Below are 18,108 nucleotides of genomic sequence, written 5' to 3'. Positions count from 1 at the left end.
CAGCACTGGGATGCAACAAAGGATGGAAAGAGGTGGATAAAAATATTTTATAAAAATGAAAAAATAAAATTACAATTACTCGTGATGCACAGTGTTTTTGCAAATTAAATGACATCCAGGTAGGGTTTACGTTTGCTCTAATGGCTGATGAAAAGCATATTTTTACATAAGCAGTGATATAAAATGTCTGCTGCTTTAAATTATTTTGATAAAATGTAATCTTTCTCCTGAGAATATTAATGCCATTGTGTGAATTATTTCAGAGATAAAAAAATAGAAAGGCTTATATTTTGGATAATATATACTACAGCCTTCTTGGGTTTATGTATGTAAATGATAGATAATAAAATGGGATAATTCTTAGTATCTCCTGCAGCCTTGTGGTAAGAAAAGGGAATTGTCTTTATGTTTTTGTATGGAAGATAACAATGTTTAATCACTGTGTCTCTAGCACAGTAATATGTGGCCGTGTCTTCCACTTTCACATTGTCTATTTGTAGATATGCCGTGTTTATGGACTTATCAGATGTTATTGTGAATCTTCCCTGATATGAAGAGGTATATCTTGTATTTCCATTATCAGGATCAATCTGCCCAATCCATGTCAGTCCTCTCCCTGGAACCTGTTGAACCCAGGCTATATAGTAGCTGGAAATCTGAAATCCATTTCCTTTACAGGACATCTTCACCCTCTCTCCGGGCTTTTTAACTTCTGAATTGGACTGAATAAGTGTTTCTGACATGACCCCTTCATAAGAGAAATGACAACATTATACATGAGAAATAAATTCTTATCATCAGATCAGTATTATTTAACCCTTTCTTAACCTAACTTACCGAGCAGTAAGGACAGACAGGTGACATGATATAAAAGAAACATGTTGTAATATTTGCTCTCCGATTACTCTTGGTTCTGGACAGACCTCAGCTTTATACTGAGACACTGCGACCTCTCTCTTCAGCTTTTCACCCTGACAGATCTGAGACCAGGAGGAGCGATGACATTTGCATAAGGAGTGGAATCTATAAAAAAGCTTCACATCATGAAAGAGCTGTATAGTATTTTCACTTATGTTTATGTATACACATAAAGGGGATCCTTTCTACAGCATGTATGTATTATATATGTACATGGGAGCCTTTAAAATCTCAGGATGTGTTTTCTGCTTTACAGATCTACTCAGTGGCTGTTCTTTACTTCTCCTCAGTGCTGGGACAAGATCATCCAGTGTAAGGACAAAAATGGCTAATTGTGCCCCCCCCCCCTTATTTATTATGTGCGAGTTTATGAGTAGAAGGGAGAGCAAGCACAGCCCACACCTCCTCCCGGCTCTCTCCTCCAGTCCTTGCCGCTTCCAGCGTTTGTCTTACAGAAGTATTGATGCCGCTGTCACTACCCCTGTCAGCCTTATAGTAGAAGGAACTTGCAGCACCTCCACCTCATCAATACACGCTGTTTCCAGGGCAGCCATCCCTTCTTCCCACCCCTTGCCCCAGTCTTGTTGCTCTTTCTCACAAAGCAAGACTGTGAGTTGTCCAACTTATTAAAAACAATGCACTCCCTGTGTGGTGGATTTCTTCTTTTAACAGTTATGCATAAAGCTGAGTTATTGCAGCGGAGTTTTACTCTATTGGCTAGTTTACAAATTTGTACATTTGATATCATCATCATCATCATCATCATCATAAAATATTTCACTGCATTCTGGAAAGAAGAAAGATTGGATGACTGACCCATATGATGCACTACAAAAATGTATTGAAAAATCTATAATAAAAACAAGGCACCTGCCATGTTTTCATTGATGATTTTTCAATAAATGTGCAGCCGTTCAATCTTTCTCCTTTCCATACGTGCATGCAGCAGTGACAGGGCGTGCACCAAATACCATGGGCTTGGCAGTAGACACTACAACTGTGTTGATTCACCTGGAGCAGCAGGACTTGTTCTCATCTCACTGCAGTCACTCAGCCTTCCTGCTTACAGTGTATATATACCCCATTTTTTTTTTTTTTCAGCTTAGGATTGCGTAGGGAAAGGATAAGACCCTGGTCAGTTCATTTTTTTGCTGTCTATGTCCATTTGGGGAGACTTCCCTTTACTCTGTGTGGTGGAGACAGAACAAGAAGTCAGAGTAAATCTCTAGCAAGATTAGACAGCTGTACTCAGAACAAGTGTCCCTATTTAAAGATTTCTTCTTGATTCCTGTTCTGGGGACAAATGTACAATGTTGGTTTTTCCAATATAGTCTGTTTTGGTGATAATATGAAACAAGATTAATTGAGTGATTTTTTAAATATGTGCTAACTTAAAATACAATACGTTACCCCTTTAAAATAGAGCAGCAGATAGAAGAGACACATGCTAGACTGCATTTAGCACCAGAGCACAACCTCATACAATGCCAATATCTCACTTTTTATGCAGCTATAGGAAAAGATGGGAGGAAAATGTGAATAATAAGACTGGTTAAATGAGTGGAATTGTTTTTCTTCCATCTTACTGTGTATTTAGTATTCAAAATATATTTTTGGGAGAGTGTAGGAGATTACTGATAAAAAAAAATAAGAGCCTTATACATGTCTTACACATTCACGTTGAATTTAATTATTCCCTGTGATCCGCTGACATCAAGTATTGTAACCAATAAAATCTTTTCCTGTTTTTCTGTGCAGTTGTGTTTATATATATATATATATATATATATATATATATATATATATATATATATATATATATATATATATACAACAGGTAGAAAAAGTCATATTTGTTTGCTTGATAGGTGTCTCCCATTTCTACATTTTAAAACGTAGTCTATGGAAAAGTCTCTAGAATTATAGATACACTGCAAATAGAATTAGAGGAGGCTTGTCAGGATAGAAATATAAGGTTTCATTACTAACTTTTATTAAAAATTACAGGCTCCAGGGTTGTCCAATTATCCTAACCACGTTTCCTTGTGAGTCACTGATTAGGGATGAGCTTGATTCAAACCCTGATTCTGGCTGTTTGAAGGTTCAGTGAATGGCTGAACTAAATGAGTATTTGGCCAAGCAGAGCCTTCATCTGCAATAGGAAGTGGAACATTTAGCAGTTGTATTACTACCACTGCTAACTATAATAGATTCTTGCTCAGGGCTTCTGGCTGTTAGGGAGCTGCCCACTGCTGGCATGCTAACATAACAACCAGTTGTTCATCCCATAGCCCATTCTGGCCCATTTAGCTGTCATCTGGGGATTTCCGACTGACAGGTGAGTATATACAAAGTTGATCAAGTTGGACCAATGTACTGTAAGTATGCAAAATAGACCATACCTAAACTTCAGCCTTAAATGACTGCAGTCGGAAATCCATAATTTAGTGGTGGGCATGAAGTGTGTACAGCTTGGTGGGTAACAAGTCATTGTGATTGGTAGGGATTACCTTGCTGGATGCCTTTATTTTAAAGCTGGTGTGTTTTTATGTTTTTGATTAAGATTTTTATTTGTTATATCATTATATGTTTTTTTCTTTTAAATCTTTGGGGGGGGGGGTCCAGATTCCTCCATAGGCCCCCCATTTTACTATTACACTCACCTCCATCTTAGGGCACACTGAGGTGAGGAAGAGCCCATTGTCCCTCTACTTGGGACAAGATTACATTGCGGGCCTTCCCTTGGTACAGGAAGGAGGGTAGGAAAGGGGGTACATGCTCATTGCCCTCATACATATGCAGATCAATATGCAGGGGTGACCTGAATCTGACATCAGATAGGCCTGTTTCAGATGGGGTTTCAGCTTATAGAAGAGCAGTGTTAACAGCAAGCTTCTGGTGCTGTGTGGGTGCTGTGGCGGATCTGGCAAGAAAAGGGCAGGCATAGTCTTGATGAGAGCATCTGACAGCCTATTAGGTATATTAACCCCCACCCCACCAGAGGATTATGGCAGCTTGTGTGGTATGGGGAGTCTGATGGAGGAAGATACAGAAAAGAGAAAAATCAACACTAGGGGCACATCTAACTAACTTACACTATGTCTCTTGTGCTGATTTTCCTTTTCTTATGTTTAGCTGAACTTAGGCTTTAAAAGTCTTAAACCTCTTTCACAGAGATTCAAGAGATGGAACAGTCTACTATGGCCCTGAAGGGGCAGGATGAGAAATACTGGCATATGCCACTGTGTATGCCTTGGTTCACTTATAAAGACCAGACTCCTCTAGCCTCCTCATTCAGGACTGTTTTTTGAATGCTGGACTTCTATATTATATGTGGAACAGGTCTTTAATACGAGGGGGAAGGGGGTACCTGGACATTCCCTTTTTCTTTTTTTTCTTTTTTTGATCCCTTACTGCCTCCACTTTCTCTCTAACCTATCCAATTGCCTAACAAATCACCCCAATACACTCTATTCTAGAGTCCATATCTCTAAACTTTCCTTCTTCACTATCTTTAACTAAATGTGTGCTCCTGTATTCAGAAGGCATACATTGACTAGAATATGTTTTGTTCTACCAACATTAATTAAAGGCATACAATGATAAAATGTCTTCAAACTGGTTAAATTTATATTTTTTTAATAATTACACATATAAACATTTAATACAGGGTACACTTATGACACTGTTGTCACGGAGCATTATGAGCAAGAGCACAGCAGAAGCTGTTTTCTTTCAGAATATCTCTCCCTCACTGATTTTCCATAAGGCCCCTTCTGAACAGAGTAAGAAGCGATGGTTAAAAAGTAGGACTAGATCATTCCTTTTTCTCATTCAGCTGTGTGTCAGTAAATCTAAGCTTTAGTTATTAAGCCCTGTAAAAAGGCTGAACAAAACAAATGAAAGAGTATTTTAAAAAAGTTTTGTAATTTCAAACAAAATCAATAAGGAAAAACACTGTCTATAAAACTTTATATAGTTTAAAAAAGTTATAGTGACCTTTGGGACCATTCAGATAGACGAATATTCTTGTCCTCCACACAGAGTCGCTGGTAGATGCTTGTGCATCAGCTTTGAAGCTGCATGCAGGCAGCCCATAAAAGTAGATGTGCATGGAGCATCTGCGCAAACACAAAATCGCAATGTCAAATTGGAAAATATCCCTTTCTACTCTTATGCTCATGACATCTAAAAATTTTGGATTTCGCTCACTTTCCCTCTCAGTGCCAATAACACTTGTGATAACCTGTATTTTTAGATCGCTTCAATGGCAAAATAGACAGGGATAAAATCCCTGACAGAGATGCTGAACCTTTAGCACTCAAAACTGAAAAAAAAAGTTCTATTAAACTTTACAGAGGAAAAGATGGATGGTACAACATAGGTTGTCCAAACATATATTGGCGGACTTTCAAGGCACACGCTGAATAAGCACACTCATTATTTAAAATAATTACTTTTTATTAAGATAATTAAAAAAAAAACAAAGAAAATTATTTTGATGAACATTAACATGAATATTATTCTTATACATTCAAAAATAGTATACAAGCATTGTTGACAGTTGGTGAGGGTTACAGTTGTTATACAAATCTGATAAGGTCAACGCGTTTCGCATTTACGCTTCCTCAGGACCTCAGATAGTTGGGTAACCTCTTAATAAAACAGAAGACATATCATACATTACTTTTTCATATATACATATAAATGCATCCATTTACAATAATGTTTCATATAGATATAGGTTCGTTATATCTGCATGCATGTTACTGTATGGCCAAGTGGACAATAAAAGAGCGGATAAACCCACCTCCTCACACAACAGTGCATCATACTGTTCGACCGGGGGCTAGACTCGATGGACGGGGCCACCTCGGACCATAACCACCTAAGTTGGTAGATTGTCAAATGACATTATATAGAATTCTTTTTTAGAGTTAATTCTAACATCTATTGTATGTGATATTCTATAACAAATCATAATTACCTTTTAAAAAGTATTGATGGATATGGGAAGAGATAGGACGGCTGGGTAGAGGATGGTATGTAGGTCAGTTGAGCTTTTTACACCTGAATGTGAACAGTATGTTTATATTCATATTCTAATAAATTCTTCAATTATGATATAGTATATTTTTCGTTTTACCTCAGTAAAGTACATGAGTGGACATATTAAGTCCTGTTCTGTAAGATAGATATATCACACTAATAGAGGAAATAAGATAGGAAATGAGAGAGAAGGAGGGAAATGGGGAAGGAAAAGGGAAGAAGAGAAAGAGGGGAAAAAAGGAGGAAAAGAAAACAAGGAAGGGGAGGGGAAAGGAGGGGTGGACCAGAGAAGGGAAGAGGGGATAAGAAATGTAGCAGGGAAGAATATAGATATGCAAAAGACCACGGAGATGGAATGATAGAGAGCAGAAAGTAAGAGAAGGTGTGTATATATGTAGTTACAGGTATATGATATAATTTGTATGTATCTTATAATCTTTGTCTCTATGTACTCCAGGGCAAAAGAGATATAGATAATGTTTGATATTTGGTAAGTACTTACACTTTACTTGTATTCTTATGCTTAGAAGTGTCCTAGTAATGGACTATCTCAAATAGCTTATTGTTGGAAGAGATTAAGCAGACCCGCATCCAGCTAGTAAGTAGTGACATAATCCCCTCATGCTAAAGATAGGAGATAGAGACATAGTGTGTAAATGTTACCTATGTTGGCAAATAGTAGAGATTGTGCTCAAGTATGCAGTATGTTACAGCTCTATTTGAGCAAAAGAAGCGGTGTACTCACGTGTAGCTCTGTCCTCAACTCGTATCCCAGCCGCCATATCTTTTTCCCTGGTGGTTTTGTGGTCTATATAGGTCCCTCACACCGGCTGCTAATCAGCACAGGTGTTTGACATCGGCCGCGGCGCACCGGATGTGCATCATCGGTCTCCGCCGGAGATGATGTTCAACAGAACATATCTCATGTCGGAAGTGGGAGGGGCCTAGCGGAAGCGCTGAGTGCTCACCAACAATTTGGAAGGGGTGGGTCATCGCCGCCCTGTCGCCACCAGATAGGCCCTCCCCCACCTCGATAATGTGCTGAAGTGTACCCAGAGGAGGTATCACACACTGATGGAAAGATGGGCATCCACGCAGTCAAAGCCATCACGGCCATACAGTACTGCATTTAAACATACAATACGGCATATAACAACCTTTCATCTGAACAATTCTGTCATTTTCATTTCTATTTCTACCATCTGAAATTATAAATATTATTTTGTTATTCATTCAAAGTTTTTTTCTTTATTATACAACTATTTCTATTTTATGTTAGTTATCGTGAAATAAAAGAACCGCTCATCTCATGAGCGTTTGGGCGGACCAGTAGTGAATCCTGGTTAGGTATTTATGCTAATATTTTATGATGGATTAGATTATTAACCCATTCAGAAGGATTTACAACTTCAAAGGGTATTAAGAAAGTTATCCAAATATTGGATCCTACCTTCAATATCAGAATTACAACCCTAGCTCACAGTCGGATAGGCTACCAATTAAAAAGAGAGAGGAGGGGTTTATATGTGCACTATCATGGTGTCATAGTATAGTGCCATCTTGTTTTTGGGGGGGGGGCCGGGGGGGCCAGGCATGGATAGATTGTTTGGGGGAGTTTGGATTTGAATTGGTCTTCTAAATTATCACCGGATATCATAGCAGCGACCGAATTTTATGGTCATTCAGAGGAATGGTTTAAAACTAAGGGCCTCATTGAGGCCTGGGCTTGTGGTTGCCCTCAGGGTATAGATCCATCTAGCCTCTCGTTGAAGTATAATTTTGTCAAATTCACCACCTCTAGGATCTTCTAGGATCCGTTCGAGACCGGCGAATTTGACCACTCTGGTGTTGTTTTTGTGGTAGACACCAAGATGTCTTCCAATAGGTGTGGAGAGGAGGTTGTTTTTTCCGTAACCTATGTGTTCTTTTATGCGGCGCCAAAACTGTCTCTTGGTCTTTCCTATATAATAGGCACCGCATTCACAATACATGATGTACACGATGCCTATAGTTTGGCAATCTACATAGTGTTTTATCGCATGTAATTGGTTGTTAGGCAGGTAGTTTTTTTATTAAAGAGGATTTCCTCCCTAGTTTTTTGGCATGCTCTGTTGAAAGCCTTACGTAATGTAGTGGTTGTATAGCCTCTTGCTAACAATCTATTACGTAGGTTGCTAGCCTCCATTCGAAATTGTTCCTCATTTGAACAAATACGTCGCAATCGTAGATATTGGGAGTATGGTATACTACTCACTAGTTGTTTTGGATGGAAGCTCTGTGCATGTAACACAGTGTTACCTGCCGTTGGCTTACGGTATAATGTTGTCTCAATTTTCCCGGTGTTTGTAATAGATATTGTTATATCTAAAAAGGGTATAGATGTATTATTTCTTTGATGAGTGAATTTAAGGTTGTGTTGATTTGTATTTAACCACTTGCCGACCGCCGCACGACTATCTACGTCGGCGGTCAGCCCCTCACAGGCAAACTAACGTAGGGCTACGTTGTTTGCTTGTGAGGGTCTAGGGAGCGAGCGCGCGCCCCCCGGGGCGCGCTCCCGCTCCCGCGTGGTCACGGACCCCCCCGCGCGTGTGACCAGCGGACCCGATGTCCGCCGGTCACTCGGCGATCGGCGGGGGAGAGGGAGAATGTCAGGCAGCTTGTGTAAACAAACTGCCTGTCATTCTCCTCGCTGCAAAGACACTGATAAAACGGATCTGGTATGTAGATCCGTTGATCAGTGTCCTTACAGCTAGAGCCACAGCCAATCACAGTAGAAACCACGCCCCTAGGGACACACACAGCCCCTCCCTTCCAAATAAAGTTAACCCCTTCACTACCAGTGTATTTTTACAGTAACAGTGCATATGTATAGCACTGATTACTGTAGAAATGTCACTGGTAACCCCAAAAGTGTCAAAAATGTCAGTCAAGGGTCCGATCTGTCCGCCGCAATGTCGCAGTACCGCAAAAAAAATCGCAGATCGCCGCCATTACGCGTTAAAAAAAAAAACAACAAAAATGACAAAAATCTTTCCCTTTGTTAGTAAACGCGATAACTTTTGCGCAAACCAATCAAAATACGCTTTTTGCGATTTTTTTTACCAAACATAGGTAGCATAAAATAAATTGGCCGAAAATTTTTAAAAATTTTGATTTTTACATTTTTTTTGGGGGGAATTTCATATAAAAAAATGTGAAAAATATTGCTATTTTTGCAAAATTGACGCTCTTTTTTTGTTTATAGCGCGTGATCAAAAAATCGCACAGGTGATCAAATACCACCAAAAGAAAGCTCTGTTTGTGGGAAAAAAAGGACGTCAAATTCGTTTAGGTACAGCGTCGCACGACCGCGCAATTGTGCGTTAAATTCACGCAGTGCCGAATCGCAAAATACCCCCTGGTCGGAATGGGGGTAAAATCTTCCGGGGCTTAAGTGGTTAAAGCATTAAGAAATTTCCGCAGGTCCTCCTCCGGCCCCGTCCATAACATAAACACATCGTCTATGTAGCGGAGCCAGAGGAGGACGTGCGGAAAATGACAGGAAAGGCCGTCGTCAGAAAAAAGTGTCCGCTCCCACCCCCCCAGGTACAGGTTGGCATAGGACGGGGCACAGGAGGTCCCCATCGCTACCCCCTGCACCTGGAGGTAGTGGGAGCGGTCAAAGACAAAGGCATTTCCTGTCAATATGAAAAAGAGGCCCTCCAGGACAAAATGTATTTGTCCTCTATGTTTAAGAGGACGTTCCAACAAAAATTCCCTTACCGTTTGTAAGCCTTTTATATGAGGGATACTACTGTAAAGGGCTTCAATATCTATCGCCACAAGTATGGTGTTAGGTGGGACAGATAGTCCCTCCAATCTCTTCAATAAATCTGGTGTATCTTGGATATAAGATGGAAGTGATGTAACATGTTCTCTCAAAATTATGTCAATATATTGACTGAGGGGTTCTGTATAGGACCCTATCCCAGATATTATGGGTCTGCCTGGGGGGGCTGTGAGGCTTTTATGTGTCTTAGGTGTGGCATAGAACGTAGGGGTTTTTGGATTTTTAACCAAAATCGTATGGCATGTGTCCTTATTTATCACTCCTTTTTGATAGGCTCTTAGGAGTAGTTGTGCAAATTCTTTTTGAAGTGTATTAACTTGTTCTTGTGTTATTGGTTTGTACCATTCTCTGTTGTTTAAGATGGTAAGGCACATTTCCCTATATTGCTCTATGTCCATCACTACCACATTCCCCCCCTTATCGGCAGATTTTACTATAATTTTGTTGTTATTGCTTAGAGAGACTAAGGCTTTTTTCTGTTGTGGGCTCAGATTGTCCATATTGTTGTTGGGTAATGTCTATATTGACTCAATTTGTTTTGTAACTTGAGTGATGAACGCTGCTATATTTGGATTTGTATGTAGAGATTGGAATTTGTCAGATTTATTTTTTACTGTATGAACCGAAAATTCTTGTACCGTAGGAGCAGGTAAGGGTAGTGTTGAGGAGGGTCCTATTGTTTTCGGTGTGTCTGTAGTTTGTGAAGCTAGGTGGGGGGGCTGCAAGTTTGCTGGGACCTGGGAGCTTTCGAATGCCTCATTTTCCTCGAGGAGGTCCATGAGGTCCTTCAGCGCCCTGAAGTCACGCACCTTGAAGTCCCTCCACTGCTCCTTGAGTATGTGATCCTGTTTTTTCCTTTTCCTTTCTTCGTCGAAAATATATTTGTATGTTAGTCTCCTCCCGAATAGGTTTAAATCTTTTATAAGTTCAAAATGATTTATCTCTTGTGTTGGACAAAACGTGAGGCCGAGAGAGAGAACTTCTCTTTCAGCTTGTGTAAGGGTGTGAGATGATAAATTTACATAGGTAACATTTACACACTATGTCTCTATCTCCTATCTTTAGCATGAGGGGATTATGTCACTACTTACTAGCTGGATGCGGGTCTGCTTAATCTCTTCCAACAATAAGCTATTTGAGATAGTCCATTACTAGGACACTTCTAAGCATAAGAATACAAGTAAAGTGTAAGTACTTACCAAATATCAAACATTATCTATATCTCTTTTGCCCTGGAGTACATAGAGACAAAGATTATAAGATACATACAAATTATATCATATACCTGTAACTACATATATACACACCTTCTCTTACTTTCTGCTCTCTATCATTCCATCTCCGTGGTCTTTTGCATATCTATATTCTTCCCTGCTACATTTCTTATCCCCTCTTCCCTTCTCTGGTCCACCCCCCCCCCCTTTCCCCTCCCCTTCCTTGTTTTCTTTTCCTCCTTTTTTCCCCTCTTTCTCTTCTTCCCTTTTCCTTCCCCATTTCCCTCCTTCTCTCTCATTTCCTATCTTATTTCCTCTATTAGTGTGATATATCTATCTTACAGAACAGGACTTAATATGTCCACTCATGTACTTTACTGAGGTAAAACGAAAAATATACTATATCATAATTGAAGAATTTATTAGAATATGAATATAAACATACTGTTCACATTCAGGTGTAAAAAGCTCAACTGACCTACATACCATCCTCTACCCAGCCGTCCTATCTCTTCCCATATCCATCAATACTTTTTAAAAGGTAATTATGATTTGTTATAGAATATCACATACAATAGATGTTAGAATTAACTCTAAAAAAGAATTCTATATAATGTCATTTGACAATCTACCAACTTAGGTGGTTATGGTCCGAGGTGGCCCCGTCCATCGAGTCTAGCCCCCGGTCGAACAGTATGATGCACTGTTGTGTGAGGAGGTGGGTTTATCCGCTCTTTTATTGTCCACTTGGCCATACAGTAACATGCATGCAGATATAACGAACCTATATCTATATGAAACATTATTGTAAATGGATGCATTTATATGTATATATGAAAAAGTAATGTATGATATGTCTTCTGTTTTATTAAGAGGTTACCCAACTATCTGAGGCCCTGAGGAAGCGTAAATGCGAAACGCGTTGACCTTATCAGATTTGTATAACAACTGTAACCCTCACCAACTGTCAACAATGCTTGTATACTATTTTTGAATGTATAAGAATAATATTCATGTTAATGTTCATCAAAATAATTTTCTTTGTTTTTTTTTTAAATTATCTTAATAAAAAGTAATTATTTTAAGTAATGAGTGTGCTTACTCAGCGTGTGCCTTGAAAGTCCGCCAATATATGTTTGGACAACCTATGTTGTACCATCCATCTTTTTCTCTGTTACGTAAATATTAGGATTATGGCACTAAAGGGGCAGCTCCCAATCCGTATCTTCTATTAAACTTTATTATCTCTAATAGAGTTATCATTATAGTTTGGGTTTATGAATACTTTTTTACACTGAAACCAAAATGATGTAAACCTGAAACATGAGTTAGACATTGTATGTACATTAAAAAAGTATAGTTATTTAATAGATTAAATACTGTTTTCAAATATATTGTTACACATTTTTATAAAAAAAAACTTTATACTTAATCTAGGTTTATTATTTTACTAATTTGCTGCCTTCTGCTATCAATAAGTGTAATAAGACCAGGTTATATCTATCTCTACATTTTTTAAGTGGGCCTTAGTAATCCCTTCCATAAATTCTTCTAACTCCAAATAACTCCTTTAAAGAGATTTACCGTGATCATGACTCTGAATGGTATATAACTTAAACCATTCTAACAGCCTGCCTCCATATATTTACAGTGGACTATTCAGAAGCACACAACCTGGCACCGTTTGGTATATTCCCTATCCCTCATTAAAGGTGGACTCTATGTGTGAGTCGGACAAGTGTGTCCCTAGGGGAGCTAAATGAATTATAGCACATGAGCCTGGTTATTGTGTTTCCCCTGGCTCTATGAACCAGAAAGAAGAAATAAATCCATACAAAGGACGTGACGAAATGATTGTTACCGATATATGGGGGTTCTATACTATCTATCTAGGAGAATAATATGGACACCTATAATTATATACTTAACCTTAGGGATTTGATTCTCCCCACCTGTCATCTTATCTCCATTTATAGCAAGAAATATCGGTATTGCTCGGTCTCTCTGGCCCTGACGAAGCCTGATGCGAAACGCGTTGGCTCATTGGGACCCAAAAACCGAATATCACCAAGACTTCTGGCATCAACATCAGCTGGAAGCACATATTGCTCCCGTAATAGGGAGATATTTCTGTGCTGTGGTTTTAAATTGATATATGTCTTGCACATGAGGGATGTTTTATATATGTCTTTATACATCCCCCTGTATGTATAAATTTTATTTTAAATACATTCAATAAATTATTTAATTTTAATATATTGGTTCTCTGGTTTTCCTTCTCCCAAATTAGCCTGAAACCCCTACTTTATCTCTAGATAGTTGTGTTTCCAAATAACTCCTGTTCCTAGCTGCTAACACATTACAAGAACTTTTAGCAAAAGCTTTTTATGTAGTTACTGTACAACCAATGTGTATTTTTGGGCCATCTATTCAGACAATTGCAACCTCTTTTCAAAATGGTTTACCTTTATTTTATTTTTTTTCACATACTTTGTGTCCATCTTAACAGTGGCTTAATATTGTCCTGGTCATACTTGTATGTTCTTGTATCTCAAATAGGCTGTCGTTTTACACAGTTTAGGTTTCACACTAAACAATCTCTCATAAGACATAATAAGTAAGCAGTGACTTGGGCACCAGTTCTCAAAAAGGATATCGGGGAACTGGAGAAAGGAGCTCAGCTAAGAGGAAAGAGTAGAGAAACTGAATTTATTCTCTCTGAAGAAGAGGAGATTAAGGGGGATATGATCAACATTTATAAATACATAACTGGTCTATATAGTGATCTTGGTGTTGAGTGTTTCACTTTTAGGTCATCACAGAGAGCACCTTTTACATCTAGAGGAAAAGAGATTTTGTCTCCAAATACGGAAAGGTTTCTTCACAGAGCTGTGAAAATGTGGAATAGACTCCCTCCAGAGGTGGTTCTGGCTAGCTCACTAGATTGCTTTAAAAAAGCCTGGATTCTTTCATAGCTAGGTACTAATATTTATAGGAAAAGTTGATCCAGGGAATATCTGATTGCCTCTCGGGGGATCAGGAAGGAATTTTTTCCACTGCTGTAGCAAATTGGATCATGCTTTGCTGGAGTTTTTTCACCTTCCTCTGAATCAACTGTGGGTATAGGATTGTGTATACGGGATTGTATGGTTGGGTTTTCATTACTCTTTTTTGTTTTTTTATTGGTTGAGCCAGATGAACTTGTGTCTTTTTTCAACCTGACTAACTATGTAGCCATGTAGCTACTGAAATGGCTTGTTTAATTAACAGAGTTTTGCATTCTGCCATTCCTGTAAATGCACTGTCATTTTTACACTAGCTAATGTTGGGAAAGTATTCACTGCATGAATTTCCCAGTGAATTCATTACTGGCATTCTGCCACGAATGAATGACATTCACCCTGCATTCCACGGTTGCATTCACTCCTATGTTTTGGGTTTATTAGAGGAAAATCCAAAGCTTCCTCAGGGTATCTGGTGGTGACTTTAATATACTGCAGGTCTGTAGTTCTGCAAGCAAAACATGAATTACTAAGTTAACTATTCCGCAACGAATATCCAATCAGTCTTTTTTTATACTCCGGAATGGGATTGGATGACTGAAGTGAATACAGCCCAGGGTGAGACACCCTCTTCTAGAGATAAGCCTCAAAGAAAAATGTACCTTATACTATGTTCTGGAGATACATTTAAACTAAACTCCTATTTTAATTTTAAAAAGTTGCTATCCATAGAAATATTAGCAAGTCCAATTCAGTCATGGTCTGTGATATTTATATCTTTGTTCATGTACATCACAGCTGTCATGTAGATTATATAATGCATCTCTAACAGGCATCTACATAATTTCATGTTTATATTGTTTTTTTTCCACTGTAAAAAGGATTATTTTATGTAAAATGTTTCATTAGGAAACTGGAAAAATACTAGGAATTTAAACATCCGTCCTTTACTGGTGTCTGGAGGATTTCCTGCCAGTTTTTGTGTGACAGTTTCCTTGTATTGTGTCACTGTGTCTAGACAGTAATATCTGGCAGTGTCCTCCAATGTCAGTCTCTCTATTTGTAGATATGATGTGCTGAGTGAGTCATCTTTAGATATTGTGACTCTTCCTTGGAGTGAAGGATTATAAAATGTGGCTCCAGTATTGGTGGCGATTGCACCAACCCAGTGCAGTCCTTTGCCTGGAGCCTGTTGAACCCAGTGCATACCTTTACTGGTAAATGTGTACCCCGATGCTGTACATGATATTTTTACACTTGATCCAGGACTCTTCACCTCTGAACTGGGTTGTATGAGTTGTATGTCTGCCATAACACCTGAAATCAAATACTAGACATTATTATATACAAGTCATTTTTTTTAAATAATAAAGATTTTTATTCTTAATCTTCTTCTCACCCAGAAGCGAAAACAGATACAAGAAGACACACAGGGGAACCATGTTTCTTGTTCTTCCAGTCCAAGGTAACATAGCGCACTATGGGAGCGTTCTTCTCTTTTCTACCCAACAGATTCACTCAGGAAGAGTGTTCTGAATTTGCATGTGCTGATCAGGAATATAAAGATCAGAGATCTGCAAGAAGACAACTTTAGCAATCAGGAGGCAGTCTACCAAGTATAATATTATCAAATTGTTAAAGTATCAGTAAACTCTGAAAATGTTTCTCAAACTATTGTTCTTTCCGTGTGCTTAAAGCGCATGCAAACTTAAAAACAAAAACGTCCTCTATTGCAACTTACCAATCCTTAGATGTGTTAGCTACATTTGTTTTTTTTTTTGTTTTTTTTTTAGCTTTTGTTTCTCTATTTTCACCTGGTGATCTGGCCAGTAAGTCAGTTATTCTTCAACTTCCTGTAACAGACCAAGCTGTCCAACAAAAGTGTCAGGTGAGGGTTGAAACATACTGTTGAAATGGGTGCTTATAATGATCTACTTTTATTAATTTATGCAAAACCTATATCCCAATGGGAAAAAAAGCATTCTGCAACAGTTTTAGGAAGTGTAACGGGCCATACACACTATAAGATTTTCTGAAAACTTTTTCCTTCAGACTTACCAAAACCATATAATATGAGGTCAAACCTAAACACTTTCAATTTGTATGCAATCTGGCAGGCCCTTGCACTACATAGAAAAGGTAAATCTGAAGGAAAAAGTCTTCAGAAAATCTTATAGTGTGTATGGCCCTTTAGACTGGCCATATACCCATAGATTTCTCGGATGCATTTAGGCTAAACAAAGGAAATCTAACAGATTTATCCTTACACTGAACAGCATGGATGAGTGAATTTCCTGTTGAGGACTTTTATTATTCAACAGATTTCTGACAGAATGTCAGAATACAGGAACGATACCTCACCTGCATCTGATTGGATGCAGCCACTATTCAGCCAAGAATTTTCTGAAACCTTTAACAAAAGTCAATTGAAAAATCAACATTTGTCAACCTGGTTATAGCCAACAGGGCCACCTATAGAACACATTTTGGCCAATTATGGGGGAATTGGCCACAATTTGAAGCCTGTATGGCCAGTTTAAGCTGCAGTTAGGCTTTAAATTTGTTATCCACTTATGTAAAATCAACTAGACTATCCAACACTACCCCACTACCCTCTCAACCAGTTGACATTTTCGCTATCCTAAAGTGTCCATGTTTCTCCTCCACAGACTAAAAAGCAAAAGGAAAAAAAAAAGGCTATCCCATGTTCAGAGATTATTTTTCCCCCCACGTTTTATGCATACAAACCTTTGTGCTAACCCTTGTTTGTGTATAGCATACAGCACAAATGCACTCTAAAGGAGTATATACTATACTTGTTTACAAGGCTCAGTTTGCTGCTCCTACACAGGGATAGATTGTAATGGATTTAAATACACTTTAAGTTTCTTGCCTTAGCCTTCTGCTAGTTGAAGTGTATATCAAATTGTTCATTGTAAGGGAAAATAAAAAAAATATTTAAAAGCAATTTGAAAAATAAATGAGAGCATGATAAACAAGAACACCAGAAAAGGTCCAGTAATATCATGTTAATTTTAGCTTCTTAAACAAAGTTTTATACAAGGTTAAGAAGAACTTTGAAAAAGGCTAAAATTGTGTTCCAATTAGCTTTGTGTTTTTTTTTGCATTCCCAGCTACTTGTAAATCCACATGGACCCAATCTCTGGGTACATGAGTCAGTTTTATAAACCCAACAGTTTTTGGCTATCCTGCTGATTACCGCTTAAGGTTTAACTTTATTTTTAGATTTTAGCTAAGCCTAGCTGAGACCTCAACAGTGGTCTCCTCCAGCAGGCTGGACCCAGGAAAACTGCCCTACACTCACATACTGCAAAGCCACTCTTTGCTTCAGACTATTTATAGACTCTTCCCTACCTTCTGGGCACACCTCCCTAGGGATTGGCTAAGGTCCCATAACTATTCAGGCTGCAGTCTCTGCCCTCCCTTCCACTATGTTCTAGAAATCTCTAGAAGACCGGATGGAAGTAGCAGAGCAGCAGCCTGTGAAACCCTGAGCAGCTAAATTGTCTTAAAAAGGCAGCGCTGCCTGTCAACTCCACAGTTCATATTAAACTTACTGCAACACAAAGCATCACAATAATAGAATATGAACAACCTCATCTGGCTGTATGGTAAACTTTGGATGGGACAGTGAAAGTATGGCTCAACCACCTTTTTTTACTGTTCCATCGACTTCCCGAGTGAATGAAGCCTTATAGAGTGAAAAGGCTTTGTCCCTGACTCCCAATTGTTCCCTTGGGAACTAACATTTTTAGGGTGTCACACAGGGGCTGGGAGAGATCAGCAGCATTGGGATGCATCAAAGGATGAAAAAAAGTGAAAACAAGCATTTTATAATAAAAAATAAAAAAACAAAGAAAAGTTTTAGGTTCAGTTCACAGATATGCGAATTGGTTGTGTTTTGAACCGCATCCGATTCACATAGCATGTGAACCAGACCGGCTTTCAATGGAGACGGCTCACATATATGAGGGCCAATTGCGGTGCCTACTAGGCACTTTTACCCATTCATGCCCAGGCCCATTTTCAGCTTTCAGTGCTGATGCACTTTGAATGATAATTGCGCGGTCAT

The 18,108-nt window shown here is 38.7% G+C and overlaps 1 long non-coding RNA gene across 1 annotated transcript in view; it reads right to left on the bottom strand.

Moving 5' to 3' along the window:
- Positions 1-419: 419 nt before the first annotated feature.
- The window catches only part of LOC309545112, a 31,691-nt gene continuing 14,002 nt past the window's right edge, over positions 420-18,108 (bottom strand). Inside the window, exons 2-3 of the long non-coding RNA XR_014224872.1 lie at positions 838-1,023; positions 420-748 (exon numbers count right to left, since the gene is read on the bottom strand). This is a non-coding gene — a long non-coding RNA (uncharacterized lncRNA). The remainder of the gene's footprint in view (positions 749-837; positions 1,024-18,108) is intronic.

The sequence above is a fragment of the Pelophylax lessonae genome (genome assembly GCF_965119305.1).
Source record: "Pelophylax lessonae genome assembly, chromosome: 1".
Taxonomy (NCBI): domain Eukaryota; kingdom Metazoa; phylum Chordata; class Amphibia; order Anura; family Ranidae; genus Pelophylax; species Pelophylax lessonae.
Note: the sequence above shows the minus strand (reverse complement) of the source record. Positions and strands in the feature narration are given on the sequence as shown.